The following is a 6,000-nucleotide window of genomic DNA, read 5'->3' on the forward strand; positions in this document are numbered from 1 at the left end:
CTAGTTTTACATCTTTCTAATTCCACATTATTCTCATAATTTCTGTAATATTTTTCTTCCAAATTTACGGGGAAAGCCAATATTCTTCAAAGAAACACACAGATCTTTTAAAAGTATATAGTTTTAATGTTATATCTCATCTTAGATGTAGTTCACCATCTTTTATAACTGTGGGCAAACGTCATTTGAATCAGAAGTAATTGCAAAAAGTAAAATAAATAACGACTTATTTTCTTAAATCATTAACAATAAGTACGTTTTTAATTCTCTAAAGTAGATGTTCTAACAGAAGGTTTAAAGGGGCCACTGACCAGCCTGGATACTTTACACAAAAGACTGAAAACTAATTCACACAGCATATCAACAGTAGCTATCTCCCACACACAGGCACTCTCTTTCCCCCACTTGAACTTTCCCTCCCTAAAACATGAGGTGGGAGAAGGGGAATGACCACGACACAGGCCTAACTACCCCCGCCCCACATCTCCCTCCTCATCCTGCTGAAAGGAAATGTAGAGGCTGTGGACCAAGAGACCTGACGCTTCTCAGTGTCACTTCCCCTGCATGTGGGATAAACAAACAAACCGGCACCATGAGAGTAACCATCAGAGTAATTTTGTTACCTTTGACTAACGTCTTGGTTAAGTATTGAACCGAGTCAAAGCTCTAAGAAACAGGTAAATACCTGTGTCCCCCACCACCCAAACCCTTAAAACAAACACTCCAAAGGGAAGTTTATCCCTGAACTGAAGGCTGGCCCCGTCGCCTCCTCCCAGCCGATCCTTGCCTCCTTCCTCCCCGAACCCCCTACCCCGAAGGTAACTGTCTCCATACAGTCAAGAAGCTCCGTGGGCGACACTTCCCACCTCCCAATCCCTCCTGAGGAAGCCCCCGCCGGCCCAGCTGGCCCACCTCCCTCGCCTCCCCACTCGCGCCACACCACTCAGGCAACTTTTGCACCCAGCCCGGCCCGCCACCCGCGGGCCCCGCTGCCCCCAGCCCTCCGCACTCTCAGCCTCCGACCGCGGCCCCCTCCGGCCCACGCCTCCGAGCCGCCCGCCCGGGTCCTCGCCCACCCGAGTCCTCGCCCACCCCTCCCCCGACACCCGCCCTGCGGCGCCGCCCTCGCCGCACCCCACCCCACCCCACCCCGCCCGGGACCCCAGCCCCACCCGGGAGGGAGGGTGCCGCGGCAGTGCCGAGGCTGCCGCGGGCCGGGGCTGGCGGCCGAGCACCGACGCGCAGGGGGCTTTACCTCAGAGCCGCGGCCGCGAGCAGCTGGGTCGGTCCTGGGCGCGGGCGGCGCCCCCAGTCCGTCAGTCAGCGCTGGCTGGGGCAGCGGCGGCGGCACATCACACCCGCCGGCGGCCGGAGGAGGAAAGAGGACCACGCAAGGAGCGAGCAAGCGAGGTTGGGGGGAAGGAGCGAGAGAGGGAGGTAACGCAGCGCGGCACGGATTCGGTCCCTACACTACCGCCGGTGCCTTCTACCGCCGCCGCTGGCCGGAGAGTCGCCGCCCGAGCCGCTGCTGTCGCCACCGATGCAGCCGGGAATGAATGCACAGCGGCGCCTCGCTTATCCGGAGGTCAAACATCCTTCTGCCTCGGGCATCCGGATCGACGCCGGACCCGGAAGTGAACACATGAAAAAAAAAATTAAAAAGGAAAGCGTCTCTCTAGCAGCGGCAGCCCCCCAGCTACCCGCATCAGCGAAAAAAGCCGAGTAGAGCCGAAGATTGCACCAGCCTTCTCGGATTGGTCGGATCGCTGACGAGAAAGGAGACGGTGCGGTCATTGGCTGGCAAGGTATATAAAGCCTAAGCCACGCCCTCTCTCCGCGTCTCTGGAGTCGTGCGTGAGGGAAAGCGAGGTGCAATCGTGGATACGAGTGTTTCTCTAGATGAGGCAGTGGGCGGAGAGGCATAGCAAAGTCTACGCTTAGAACTGGAAGAAACACCCCCTTGTTTTCAGAGAGCTATTAAGAATTGAGTGAGCGAAAAGCCTTAAGGGTGCCATTGTGCCAAGTCAGGGTGCTGAGGCTTTCCCTGTTGTGCTCAGTGCAGCCCTCCAGGTTCCAAAAAATCTTAGGGCCCGGCCTAGGAGTATGACATCACTGGGTTGACATTTTCTCCACTTCTATGTAACCCCAATGCTGTATCAGGGCTCCAACAGCTCAACTGCTTAGAAATACGAATTATGGCTCACATTTGCATCTCATTTGCTGTTTGTAAGCTGAGGTAATCCTCTGAACTGTATAGTGTGGTATTATCTGTTTTTCAAAGTCACCTCCCAAGGTTCTGAGAAGCTAAACGTCGCCCAAGTCATCAAGTTGTAGCGCACAAACTGGAATCGGTGTTTTCTGACTCGCACTTAAGCCTACTCTGCCTGCATAGAGAGATTAGAAGATTGCATTTCTTTCTTTATTTCTCTTGCAGTTGGTTCTCTGGGATGGAGATAAGTCATTTTGGTAGACTTCTATGGAAATTGATCCACCACGAGGCATTGTAGAGGACTCTGAAAGTATAATTTTTTTAAATTGTTATTCTTATGTCTCAAGTCCTTTCAGGAGTTAGGCATTAAGGTGTGCAGGAAGAAGAATCATAGCCTGGTGCCATGTTTTTTAAATGTTCATTTTATCAAACACATTTATATTCTTGACTGTATCAGGAAACTTGAGACATCTCTCTTTTTGTCTGTCTGCTTCTCCAAATGCAAAGACTCTAATGAAACAAATGCACTCCTTGCTCATTTTCCTCCCTACTTTGCTAGATTGATGGTGTAGCTAATGTGTTACCTTCGGAAAGGTAGTTAGTATGGAAATCTGTGTTTGATTTTGGTTTGTAATACAATAGTGCCTTTTTTTTAAAATCTCTCTTCTCACTTTCTTCCTCAAACTGGGAAGTTAAGAAGTGACTAGCATCACCAGTCTTAGAAGGGGAGTGATAAGAGCTCTGTTTCATGCTTACCACACCATCATTCTGCAGGGGACTCAAAAGCAGCTAAGATGTATGCATGCTCAGAATTGTGAATGACTTGCCTAGGCAGATGACCTATCCCAGAATTTCTGATCTCTCCCAGGAACCACTACTAGGCAAGAAACAAAGTTAACATCTCACTCAATAGAGGAGAAATGTCTGCAACACAGGAAACTAAATACTGTCCTCAACTCCCAACAAACCATTTTATTCTCTCTACCTCAAATGCTCAGTTTTTATAAAGAACACCCACCCTTCTAAATTTTCATAAATGTTTGAGAAAGTCAAGTATATGAATATATGATCAAGTCACATTTTTAAATTAAAAATGGGCTGGTCCAAGAACAGTGGTGTTTGCAACAAATTGATCACAACCAGTTACAGATTTCTTTATTCCTCCCCCACTCCCACTGTTTCACCTGACTAGTATTTTTTAAATTATATTAGAAATGGATGGGAATACATGTTTACATTTTTAACACTGCAGGGAAGACTTTAGGTTAAAATTTGGCCTATAAGCTCCTATAGATTAAAATTGGCAAAGCCTGGTGTAGTGGTGAATGTCTGTAGTCCCAGCTACTTGGGAAGCTTGAGGCAGGAGCATCCCTTGATCCCAGGAGTCCAAGGCCTGCCTGGGTCACATACTAGGACCCTTTCTAAAAAAAAAAAAAAGAAAAAAATGTCAAGTAACCTAGGTAGGAGGGAACGAAATTTTCAGGTCATTCTATTAACGTATAAGAAAAATTGCTTTGAGAGGCCGAGGCAGGCAGATCACCTGAGGTCAGGAGTTAGAGACCAGCCTGGCCAATGTGGCAAACGAAACCTGTCCCTACTAAAAATACAAAAATTAGCCAGGTAACAAGAATTGTGCGCCATTAATCCCAGCCACTCTCTGGAGGCTGAGGCAGGAGAACCACTTGAACCCGGGAGGCAGAGGTTGCAGTGAGTGGAGATAGCACCATTATACTCCATCCTAGGCGACAGAGTAAAATTATCTTAAAAAAAGAAATTTATAAGAAAAATTGGCAATGTGAAAACAGCTTGTATTAATGAAGGAAAAGCCAAACCATAGGCATCACAAGCAAAATTCTTTATCTTATAGAATGATACCTGAACATAAGAAGCCAGATTATGCTTTTCCATCTGCTGTACTGCAAATCAAATACAGTTTATTTGTTGTGTCACCCCACATTTCCTGGCATAGCCACTTCAGGTATTTATATTCCATTAATATTTTTCATTATGATTATAGCATAAGTTCATGTGATACTGTTGTCACAATTTTTATAGTACATTGGAAACTTGCATTTATCAAACTTCTCTTTTGAGAAAAGCTTTCTCCAAATGTCCTACAGATGCTCTGTTTGAGAGAGAGAATGGTATGTAGATTTTGTGGAATGTAAAGCTGGCCGTTTTTGTTCCTTGTAAGCAGTAAAACTTAAAGTGGGAGAAAGATGGAAATGAAACTGTTTGATTATGGCATTAAGCAGGAAATTATGAGATTAAGATATTTACTAAGACTTTTCAAAATAAAAACACATAAAACATTCATTTTCTTCTTCCAAATATTTTGTTAAACTGTAATGGTAAACCTGGCATGGTGATTTACTGGCTGCCAGGATAAGGCCTGAGGCATCACCAGATTATATTTAATTCTTTATTTTTCAACATTATTTTAAAGGAAAAGTACCTGGGAGAAAGATGTAATTAAGAAGAAGTAAATGATGCGTAGAAAGGGAAAGGATGCAAAATGGAGAATTGTAATGAGAGCCAGGGCTGGGAGGAGAGCAACATATTTTACTAAGACCAAAAAATAATTTCTTCCCCATCAAGCCTACAGTCAAGGGGAGGGACAAGAAAGATTCCGGAGAACGCAAGTTACACACAGCAGCTAGATCAGGTTTTGGGGAAGCTATCGCTTAGCAACCTTTCTTTCAGATTATTACATGAGTACAGCTCAAAAGAGCCATGACAGTGTTTGTACCATCCTTAGAAGGATGGTTTGAAGCATTTGGTAGCTGGGAAAAAAATGTACGAGAATCACAAAACTTTTCTGAGAGGCTTTATTACATGTTATAATATTGATCTTCAGAAATGTTTAATAAAATCACATTTCCAGGAGTCCTTGTCTTAGCTCGGGTTGCCATAATAAAGTATTGCAGACTAGGTCGCTTACACAGTACAGATTCATTTTCTCATAGTTCTGGAAGCTGGAAGTCTGAAATCAGGATGCCAGCATGGTCAAGGTCTGGCAAGATCTTTCTTCCTGACTTTGGATTGGCACCTTCCCCCTGTGTCCTCACATGGCCTTTCCTCAGTGGGTGGGTATGGAGAAAGAGAGTGATCTCGCTCTCTTCCTCATCTTAATCCTATAGAAGGCCCCACTTTCATGACCTCATCTAAACCTGCCAAAGGCCCCATCTCCAAATTCCATTGCATTCAGGGTTAGGGATCCAAAATATGAACTTTGGAGAGACAAAATTCAGTCCATAGCACTCCTCAAAGGAGTATTTTCCATGCAGAGAGTATATCATCTATAAATTAAAGATAAAGGTTAGACAGGATATTAATAAGAGAAGACAACTTGTAGACCATGTTAAAACCTCATAGAGAAGAGAATACATTCTTAAGGGAGAGAACTTCCACAAAGAAAATGCTCTATAGGGAAGAGCTAAAACACTATAAAAATGTAAAAGTGCCTTGCCAAAAAGAGTGACTAAATCTTTAGCTAGGCAATTTAATTTTTGTTTTTTTCCATTAGCAGACCTGAATTTGGCAGTTTCTAAGTAAGTTTGGCTATCCAAAGAATGTTGTTTTGTGATAAATGGAAGAGTTAGCTAAAGCTGTGATATTCTTGTAATGGTTTCAAGAACAGCTTGAATTCTGAGTAATGTATGAATCTAAGGTTTAGAGATGGTCATAATAATTAGCCTCTGTTCCGTTTTCCCTCTTCTTGTCTTCTTTTGCTCCCCATAGTTTTGTGTGTGTGTGTGTGTGTGTGTGTGTGTGTGTGTGTGTGTGTGTGT

The 6,000-nt window shown here is 44.8% G+C and overlaps 1 protein-coding gene across 3 annotated transcripts in view; it reads right to left on the reverse strand.

The window, feature by feature from the left end:
* Nucleotides 1-1,859, reverse strand: part of CSNK1G3 (casein kinase 1 gamma 3) — a 105,377-nt gene extending 103,518 nt beyond the window's left edge. For all 3 annotated transcript variants that reach the window (XM_032267224.1, XM_032267344.1, XM_032266707.1), the window contains exon 1: nucleotides 1,256-1,859. The gene's annotated coding sequence lies outside the window, so the exon portion shown is untranslated. The remainder of the gene's footprint in view (nucleotides 1-1,255) is intronic.
* Nucleotides 1,860-6,000: the final 4,141 nt, after the last annotated feature.

The sequence above is a fragment of the Sapajus apella genome, unplaced genomic scaffold (assembly GCF_009761245.1).
Source record: "Sapajus apella isolate SASKATOON/1434 unplaced genomic scaffold, GSC_monkey_1.0 scaffold1, whole genome shotgun sequence".
NCBI lineage: Eukaryota > Metazoa > Chordata > Mammalia > Primates > Cebidae > Sapajus > Sapajus apella.